The following is a 10,848-nucleotide window of genomic DNA, read 5'->3' on the forward strand; positions in this document are numbered from 1 at the left end:
AATCTGCAAATTAAAGGTCAATTAGGTGGAGGAAAAATGAGGGAGAAAAAAAGTCTAGTTGTCTATTCAATATCGGGATATCCAAAATAATGTATGGATAATAGATTGTTTCATTCCCTATTTCCATGGCAACAAGTAGTTTTAATACTACCAAACATACCTGTGCTTTGCCTTACCTTAACTCATCAGGTTGACTTGCAGTCAGTTGTTGTTCCCGCCATATTCATTTGTATTTGGCAAGGTGGCAGCCACTTTAAACCCTCCTTGTTTTGACAACCCTCCTATGATTTCCTATTCATAACTGTGATCCTAGGATGATCACTTAACCCAAGTCATATCACTCAGGGTCAAAAAGCCTCTATTCCATTCAAAAACGTCTATTTGTGCTGTTGGGAAAGTAAACTCTTCTACGTGTTTACCTTGTGGTGAAGCTTCCAGGGACCACAAAGTTTGCTTAAAACTGACACTAAGAAAGTCGAACCAGGCTGGAAGATATCACTTGAGCCCCAAACGTCACTGTGCTTAATAATTAGGAATGTATTCCTACTTTTTAAGTATGAGCCCACTCCTAATCTTTTAGTATGTGAGCCAATAAACACTTTCCTTTCATTGTAAGCCAAATTGAATCAGACTTCCTTCCCTCACAATTCAAAGTCCTAACTTCATGAATCCTTTACTTTCCTTCATAGCACTTTCCCGAGTGCAATTTTATTATTTCTTTAATTCCAGTCTCTCTCCCTAGACTGTAGTCTCCTTGTGAACAGCAGCATCTCATGTACCAATAGCTGCATTCCCAAAGCCTAGAGCAGTTCTGACCCTTAATATCGAATAACTGAATAAACAACTCAAGCCAAGTATTTTCTTAGTTTCCAAAAAGCTTAAGAAGTTAACATGATGGAGCTATTTTTATGTGCATGAGAGATAGCTGTTGTTTCAAGATGATAATACTTATAGGCTGAAATCCACTCAAATTTACAAAGTATCTGTAGTCATTTTCTATAGAGTTAGAAATTGCCCATGAACTCTAGTTTGAATGATACCAAAGCCTTCTTTTTCCTGTGTGAGTTGGGCAAACTAGTTTTCCAAGCCTTACTTTGCTTACCAGTGAAAAGTGCTCACCTCAAGGCAGGCAATCATAAATGACAGCCTCTTGGTAAGTTTAATTACTATTAGTACAAAGGAACTAACCAGATAACCAGAGAGAAAAGGGAACATATATAGTCAGTTCAAAACCAAAATGCTTGAGTGGACAAAAGTAAAGGCCAGGGCTGCATAACACTGACATTTTTATTAGAATTCATTTGTAACAAATGGAACTTGTGTCAGCAAAGAACTGATTTTCATACAGACTTCTTTCGCCACCAATGTAACGAAGTAAGAAAATAAAAAGCACGCCTTTCATTCTGTAAAACATTTACGCGTTACTAATTAGAGGTAATTGTATTTTTTTAACAAGCCATTTTACAAGTTATTTTTTTAAATTTTTCAGTCTATGCATCCAAAACGAGAGCAAAGAACACAACTGTTATTATCTTTGTAAAGACACTCCAAGCTTGAATGGCAAAGCCACATAGCAGATGGATAGGATGGATCTGTAGCCTTCTGATCTCTGCTGGAGTATCAGGGCACCCATAAACCCAAAGGAAACCAACCCCCCCCCAAAAATAAAAGGGAATTAAAAATAAAAAGGAGGGACTGAAACAAAGCAAACCCAAAAATAAACAGGAAAGAAAAAAATCTCTGTTACTGAAGAATTTTTTCTCTTCCTGTGTCTATGTTGTGTTATTTACATACACACAAATGAATTTCTGAAGCAGTTTCTTACAGATGGGTTCAAGTAATAACATTATTGGGTGTAGAATCAATAGGGCAGTGCATAGTACAAAGGTATAGAAAGTGCAAAGTTCCCTAGAGGCCCTTCCCTCCCCTGGCTATCCTTGCCGTTGTCTAACCATGCAAATCATTTTTAAAAAAGAGCTAAAATAAAGTTCTGTACAAATCACTTTTTATATATTTTGATTTTTTTTTTACCATTGTAACTAATTACAAAATTATACATAACTACACGTACATAGGTAAATAATAGCACCGTACTGGTTATGATGATGAAAATAATTAGAAACTTGAAAGTTTATGGTAATGGTAGATAAAGATGTTTACCTGGGAAAATCAAACTAGAATGGTTGTACAGAAAAGCACAGAGTGGAATGCACATCAATGACAGGAAGGGAGTTAGTTCTCGGAACAGCGCCTAAACAATAAGATCTCTGAATAGTCTCTGCCTCGTTTGTATGGTATGCATCCCATTAATTTTCTTCTTGTGATTATTCTCCTCTTTCCCTTTGCCAAATGGGCAGTTTTCATTTCAGGGAGAGAAACTGCTCATTGGTCAGTCATTCTGGTGTGTAATATACACCATCAGATTCTACATGTCTAACGTGGCATGTCTGCAAGTCTGTCTGACCCCCTTTGTTTCACTAAATGAAAATCACAGCACTCAGTAATCTGGCACTTGGATAAATCTCCAAAAGATATAAACTAAAAGATAATAACAACAGATCCACATAGTGCACATTCTTCTCTGGTTCTGATGTAGGTTAGAGAGTCTCATTCTGAGGTAGCCTTCTAGATACTTTTTTTTTTTAACATTATTTCTTTTTTCTTTTTTTCTTACTTTTTTTCTTTTTTTTTACAAAAGTGCTCAAATATGATGCTTGCAAGTGTTTGGTCTCTTGGATTTCATTCTGCTAGTGATGGTAAAATGTGGAAAACAAAATCCTTTTATGCTGAACATCAAAGAAGCTAAAATTAAACCAAAATGTTATATCTATACCAAAACTCTTTAAGAGTTCCTTGGATATTTTGAGGGTTCTTTAAAATCATATAATATATGGCAAACTCATGCCATTTTCCATGGCTTCCTATAGAAATTATGTTGGAAAATTTGGGATTATGTTGGAAAATAGATAATTGTTTAATTTCCCCTTTTAGAAAAATCCTAATGGATTAGTAAATATATTCCAAAGTTGACAATGATATTCGTCACTAAACAAGTTTGGTGCAGTTACTGAATGTTCCAGAACAGATTTGGCAGGGATTCTAAATAAAACAAGTAGCTTTTCCTGATGTTGGCAACCATGAAAAGAAGGGCCCTGATTATCCAAGTGCTTTGGGCTGGTACAATCACTAACATCCCCGACTTAGTTGAAAACTAGGAATGCATATTATTCAAAGAGTTTTTGTACATGTGGTAAACAGATAATGCTTTAACTGGAAAAGTAACATATAAGAACAACTAATGAAAATATGAACTGAAAGCTAAAAAGAAATGCTATTAAAATAGGCATCAATTATAAGGCACTCTAAATGCATAACTAAAACCAAAAGAAAACAAAGTACAGCACTTCCCAGTTGTGCTGTATGCCACAAAATGTTTCTGACTGAACAGAGCAACATGAGTTTGGCTTTGCCCCTGTTACATATCATAAATGCAAATTTCATAGCACATACTATAGACAATATATGATTGAATACATTGTTTTTTTAAACAACTTGATAGCTGATATATTACAACATTCTCCCCTCCTAAAGGGATATGCACTGACCTTTCCCACATGCACACCTCTTAGATATTTAGTAATTTTTTTTTATTGCACTAGAGTGTTAGAAATATTGAACTTTGTTGGAAGCCTGGCTAACAAAAGGATATTTGTGAATATGAGTAGGTGGGTGGGAGGAGACTGGATAGGAAATTAGGGGGTGAGGCTTGACAATCACTGATGTGCATTCCTCATTTCCCTTAAAATTAAAATTTTATGATATTAAGAAATACCCATGTCATAAAATCAATAACAAATTGTAAAAGATGTTTATAATAGCTTCTCTACCTAAAAGCAACCACAAAAAAACAACTAAAAAACCCCAAAACTAATTCATGGAAGAACTGAATGATAGCTCTACCTTTTTGCGTGGACACACTGTCTATATGTACATAGACACCCTGTAAAATATGGATATATATGTATGTATGTTAGCAGCAACTTTATACTTTGCGCCTCCCTGTTGATTCCAGAAACAAAACAGAACAAAACAACGTTCTCTTTGACTATTTGAAGAGAATGGGTACTTTCTCACCAACCAAAACTGAACAGAAGTGTGAAAGTAATATCTGACAAGACGGATACTGTAGATTAAGAATATTGCACAAAAATGTGCAAATTTTCAAATTATTGGATATTTCTACAGCAAGATATTACAGATAACAGTTCTACAGCTTAAAAAAACCTACAATTTGGAAATAAAAAATGAAGAGTTATGTAGCTTTTTTAAAATTCACTTTATCGAATGATACATTTGTTAAAAAAAAGTTTACACAGTTAAAAATGAAGCACAGGTCAGCAGTATCTTTACAATACTAAAAAACTAAATCAAAGACTTTCTTTTTAAACATTTCCCCCCGATCCCCCCCTAAAATGTTATTATGAGCAGTATGGTGGGAAGGGACGATGTTGCAGCAGAGTCCATTTGTCACAAGAAGCCACACCAGCAAACATCTTGCACTGAACTGCAGGACTCTGGCAATTTTTCCTTACACCTAACAAGCAATCCTGAACAAGATGGTGGTTCTTTGCTGTGATTTCTTCTTCCCTTTATTTTGAATCCTTGCGGTATCTGTAAAAATCCTTCAGATGCCTCACCAGTCAGGATTCTCTTTATTATTTTTTCAGGTTAGATTATTAAACTGTGAATTCTTGGTCCACCCAGAAGAGTTTGTTTTTATTTTGTTTTGTGTGTAATAGTCCCACTAAGTGGTAGTTAGCTAGAAGTTAAGAAGGACTTCTCAAGTGCCCTGTATGGCTCAGAAGAGACTCCGTGGATACTGAAGGGCCTGCAGGAAGAACCCACAGTGGGTTAGGGGTTTCTACGTTGCATAGTGATCAAAGCTGCCCAGGTACTCCAGTGCGGCTCGGTAGCAGAACTGGTACTGGTCCTGCAGGAGACCAAGCATGGGAAGAAAGAGGAAAAAGGGGCCATGAGTCCATTTTAACAGAAAGATGAAAATCAATATTCAAAACCAGACGTTACATCTGGATGGGGGCAGAATCACTGCTCTCACCAATTAAGTCAATCCAATGACCAATCCGTTTCAGTGAGCAAAGAATGATCAGCCACGTGGGCTGTTTGTTAACTTCACCAGTCGATTTGACTAAAATCGTCTCCTAATTCCAAAGTAGTAACAGCTAGAGTGAACACTATCTTCCAGGCAAGTGTGAGTTGTTCTCCAAGTAGTACCAAACAATTACCACCACTGAACATGGGAATGTATCACTGTTGTCTTTTACAACTATCTATTTGTGATAACTTATTCTCATTTGGTATCCCAAGACTGGCTGTCTATATCAAAAAATAGCTGTGTCGTTTGGCCTAATTCAGTGTGATTGCTAGTTATCTGTTATAGAAAGGCCCACATTAAAATATAGTAACTTGAAACATGTCCTTTTTCAGATAGGGAAGAACACTGTCATATTGGAATAAGTCGGGGCATTGCTGGAGAGAGAGAAAGAAATAGAGTTTTTGCCATAAAAGAAACTTATCTTCAGTAGCCAATGGGGCTGAAAGTAGATAGTTTCTATTTTGCTTAAATGTGCATTTTTTTTACAATAAAAATGGTAATGCAAAATAAATGGAGTTTGCTTTCCTATGTTGTCACAGTAAGCTGCTTGGCTAAGTGTTAAGAGTTTTTAAATGTCCAATTTCCCTCTTTCACCCCAACACCCATTAAGTTTGTCAGGCCGACATCACGCTTTGAGTATTGCAAGCCAGATACCTGTGCTCTTTTGAAATCACAGTTTGGAAGATATCGTGAGCAATGAATTTAGGAATACATATAGAATATATTTGGTGGCCTTTTGAGGAACAGAAACACTCACTCATATTATCCTTAGAAATGAACAGTCAATAGGCCAGACTGTCTAAATCACAAAAGATGAGAATTTCATGATCAGTTATTGGAGTAAAAAATGGGGTCTTAATTTCTCTAGGGCTTATCCAGGATCCAAATATTTAAAATGACCATAGGAGAATAGAGAAGTAAAATGGGCTGAGGGTCTGTTATGTACCAGGCAGTGTGCTTTATAAAGTGGTCAAATAGTGATAATTTATCATGGTTCAACCTAATATGTAATCTAGCATAACTTCCAAAACAACTGTAAGACTTTGAAATTGTCACTCCCATATACAGAGGGGAAAAAATGAGTTTCAAAATACTGAACAATTTGATGGTTTTCCTACAGTATTTTCCTGTATTTTGCTCTGGTGTTGAGAGTCTCCGGGCTCTAAGACGTTCTGGTTAGTAAAATCTATTATTTGGCTCTTGAAACGTGATAAATTCATGGAGATTTTTCTCACCTCTGTCTGTACCATGGCTGGTCGTTGTGTTCTTAACATTTTGACAGTCTGGAAGATATCTACAACTCCTTCGTATCTCATTCTTTCCAAAACAATGCTTAATGTTATAAAAACTCCAGTTCTTCCAACGCCCGCACTGCCATAATAACAAAGACAGCGTTACAGGATGTGACACTCAGAGTCTTGACCACATTTGCTTGGAAGTAGACATATATGCACTCGCTTCCATATTACACCAGGTTCTTCCACAGCAATGTTCAGGAAAATGTGGTATTGGGTTCACGAAATGACTACTCTTGGGATAATGTGTCATGGTAAAATGTGAGCATGAATGTGGAGTAATTAAGATGAAGTCCAATACAATGGAATGCCTTTTCAACTGGGATTCTACTCCATTTTGGAAAGATGTAGGAAACATAAATATTGCAAAATAAATAGATTCAGGGAAGGATAAATAAATATAGGTTAATACTCTTCATGTAGATCCTGCAATTGTAGACCTTGCCTTCTTAGTATTTCTAAAGTATATGGAATACCAGATAAGGTGAGATAAACTCGACCTCTTCAAGTTTTCTAGTGTATTATTTACTTCTTGTGGTCACAATCTACGCAGGATATTTCATCACTTAGAAAGGGTATAGACTATTCAGATTGAGAAGTCAGTTTTGATATGAGAAAACAGATTCTGTTATGGGTTTTTTGATATGGGATCCTTATTCAGTCATTAGAAGGGTCGGTGAATATTTTATATTTACAGACCATGTAAATGTATATTCATTTGTTCTCTCTCCTGAAACTGAAAACTTTAACAGATTCTCAAAAGGTTCTCTAACCTTTAAAAAAAAGATGGATGAGCCTCACTGAGCTGATCTACTACTTTTAGATGTTCAGCAGCTAAAACACCAGGATTCTTTCTACCACATTAGCAAGGTTTTGAGTTTGTTTTCTTTATTGTTTTAAGATAATTCCAGAATGTTCACTGCAGCAAGAAGAGAAAATTAATTCATAGCTTTTGTGCTCTTAAAAAGTAGGAAAGCATCTGGAGGTTTAGCTAATGAGGAGAAGAGTGAATAATCTGAAAAATCCCTACATTTTTGGATCCTAATTAAATGGCATGTGTAACGCTTGGGTACAGACTGTAGAAAATGGATGGATTCATTTACTTGGGGATGTAGCTGACAGGCATATATAAATAGTGTGTCCCTTTACAAATTGGGTTTTCTAAAGAGCCCAAACAGAAATGTTAAGTGAGGCTTTAAAATCCATGGGCAGTCTTTACAAAGTGCCTGAGGATGTCCAGGGGCAGTGAAGGCTCTCTGTTAAAATGGAGTAGATGACCTTGAAGGTTCCTTTCAACCTTGAAAGTCTCTCTTACTCCTGAGAAGCTATGATTTATGATTTTTTTCTTTTCTTTTTTTTTTTCTGAATGGCCCAGGTATTCCCAAGTCTATATTTAACCTTGATTTGATTGTTCAAATGTATTGAAATACAGGGTTTCTGGCTTTCTACTAGATGTTTTCAAGAAAATAACAGACACTGGCCTTATAACTTCTGAATTTGTTGACTTTACAATGCTAGTTTAATAAGTTATAAAGAAAGTTAGTATTTTAAGGATATTCCCAGATAAGAGAAACTATCTAGAAGTCATGTGTATATATGTGTGTGCTGTGAGATAATAGGACATAATTAAAATCCATATCCTAAAGGAGTATTTAAATCATTCTGTGACAGCAAAAGCAATGGGAAGTAACACATATTTATAAACTTATGGGGTAATGTCTAAAGTTAAATGTATATATTAAATATATTCTTTTTTTATAGCTTATGCTAGAAAAGTTTGAATTAGCATTTGGGCAAATTATATCGAAAGTGAAGGGGAATATCCAGGTAATTTCAGTCCAGTCTATATCATCTACTTTGTCTGAATATTTGAGTCCATATGTTGTTCCCTACATGATCTTTGGTTGTCTAGAGTAACCAAACTCAACACAAAGCAAATGTGAATAAAGAAGGTCTGCTACTCACAGAATATATCATCCCTGGGGAACACCATGTGCTCAAAAGGATCTTAGATTCTAAGATTCTGTCATAGCGCTACATGATGACAGAAGTGAGGCTAGAATTCAGCTATCTTAAAGCCCAAGTTGAATATTTCTCCTATTTTGAGAGCTTGTCTCCCCTTTCACTAAGAATCATAGTTTGGAATCTTTCTGTCTTTCTCTTTTTCTTTTTCTTTCCTCCCTTCTTTCCTTCCTTTTTTCTTTTTTTTTTTTTTTGAAGCAAAGTAAAATTTTAAACTCTCTCAAGATTTGACCACAAAGAGATTAGACACTGAGACTTCAAATTGCTAGAATCTGAAAATATTTAGTGTAAATAAAATTATTTACAAAAGGAATAAAAAAATCCTTTTGCTGGAAGGTTTCTGCATAACAACTTCCCAAAGCACTAAATTTATGGTGAGTGTCCTTTCTGAACCTTTTATTTGCTATTTCTATTAACTTCAATGACTTGAATTATAAAATGCTGTGGAAACTATTGAAAATAATTAACTTGAAGGTGCTTCATTTTCTGATATAGCAACAATTTTCAGGCAAATTGCAATTTTAACCGAGGTACCATTCTAATCACTTACTGACTGGCAAGAATTAGTATTGTCATTAAGGCTGGATAACTATTTATAGTTTTCCTAAAAAGACAAACACAGGAGATAGATACAGAAAGACAGTTATCATTGTAACGCCATGGAAGTAAAACAAGTAAGAGATGATTAACTGAACAAATTTTCACTAGCGGATGTACCAACAATTCCTGTTAAGGTAAACTAGGCAAGAGGGATGCCTGGGTGGCTCAGTCGGTTAAGCATCTGCCTTCGGCTCAGGTCATGATCCCAGGGTCCTGAGATCGAGTCCCACATCTGGCTCCCTGCTCAGGGAGGAGTCTGCTTCTCCCTCTCCATCCACCTCTCCCCCCCCGCTCATGCTTTCTCTCTCTCTCTCTCTTGCTCTCGCTCAAATAAATAAATAAAGTCTTTAAAAAAAAAAAGGTAAACTAGGCAAGGAAAAACACAGTTTTGTCTTTGTTACAAGGGGTAAAATCTGGGGATAAAAATTTTACCTCTGGTATTTTCATTTTATGGAAAGAAAGAGAAATGAGTCCTTGCTTAAGATTTTACAGTATATTTCTGAGAATATAAAATATTAATTACGCAGATTCACTCCAATAAGCCTGTACTGACAATGAATAGACAACAATGCACATTTTCAAAGTTATTAGGAAATGGAATCACAAATGGAAACTCATCATTCTTGATTCTTCGCTCACCTGCAATGGACTGAAATGGGCCCATCTTGGCCAAACTGCTCTTTTGTTTTATGGACTTGGCCAATGAAGTCAATAAATCCTTCTCCAGACTTTGGCACTCCTTGCTCTGGCCAGTCGGTAAACTGGAACTGCCTCACTGTTCGGGACTGACCGTCCTTTAGAGAGAAAGCCACATACCCAGCCACAAAGAAGGATGCCAGGAGGATTCAGCCAGTGCACAGACCACAGCAGCAAGAATGATTTTTTTTTTTTTTTCCAGAGAGGAAAAAGGGGGGGGGGTAAGAAGAAATTAAAAACATGGTTAACTAGAAACTCAGTTACATGTATGTCTTATCTGTTATTAACACTGTCTACAGCCACATATATTTAAATTGCAAATTTATTCTGGAATGCCCAAGTAAAAACCTGGGTTCTTGTAAAGAATCATCTAGTTCCCATATTAGTAAATGCTTCCGAGACCCAAAATTTGCCTTCAAAACCAAAGTGGAACATATATACTCTATTTCAAGAATTTCAGAAGTCAATAACTTAATATTGAAAGGAGCAACCAGGCATGTCATCCAGACCAGAGATTTTGCTATTGTCATGATAACTTCACATCTGCTGTGCTTGCTTATTTCTAGCACTGTCAAGTGACAAATAGTGATGCTGAAAGGATCTGACACAAATTGGGTAGCTGTTAACCAGGATGCCCCACATGTCTCAGAGGCATACAATTTCTAGCCATGGCAGCCTACACAGCACGTGCTATCCAACTATGCTGTTGAGTGGGAAGTGAGGTGTCCCTCAAGGAGAGGAAAGAGATTATTAGCAAATAAACACTCTATTCTGAAAAGGACTCTTCTGGCTGACCACAGGAATTAAGGCACTGATCGGGGGGCTTAACAGACAGACCAAACAGTGGAAAGAAAACAACCTGGATATTATGTTGAGTGAAATAAGTCAAACAGAGAAAGACATGTATCATATGATCTCACTGATATGAGGAATTCTTAATTGCAGGAAACAAACTGAGGGTTGCTGGAGTGGGGGGTGGGGTGGGAGGGATGGGGTGACTGGGTGATAGACACTGGGGAGGGTATGTGCTCTGGTAAGCGCTGTGAATTGTGCAAGACTGTT

The 10,848-nt window shown here is 36.5% G+C and overlaps 1 pseudogene across 1 annotated transcript; it reads right to left on the reverse strand.

The window, feature by feature from the left end:
- Window positions 1-1,269: 1,269 nt before the first annotated feature.
- Window positions 1,270-9,935, reverse strand: LOC145717012 (receptor-type tyrosine-protein phosphatase S pseudogene; annotated as a pseudogene). The gene is made up of 3 exons (XR_014139985.1): window positions 9,730-9,935; window positions 6,409-6,544; window positions 1,270-4,990 (listed from the first exon to the last, which is right to left on the reverse strand). The product of XR_014139985.1 is annotated as a receptor-type tyrosine-protein phosphatase S pseudogene (transcript).
- Window positions 9,936-10,848: the final 913 nt, after the last annotated feature.

This window comes from Leptonychotes weddellii, chromosome 14 (assembly GCF_054177405.1).
Source record: "Leptonychotes weddellii isolate Sample4059 chromosome 14, ASM5417740v2, whole genome shotgun sequence".
Lineage (NCBI taxonomy): Eukaryota > Metazoa > Chordata > Mammalia > Carnivora > Phocidae > Leptonychotes > Leptonychotes weddellii.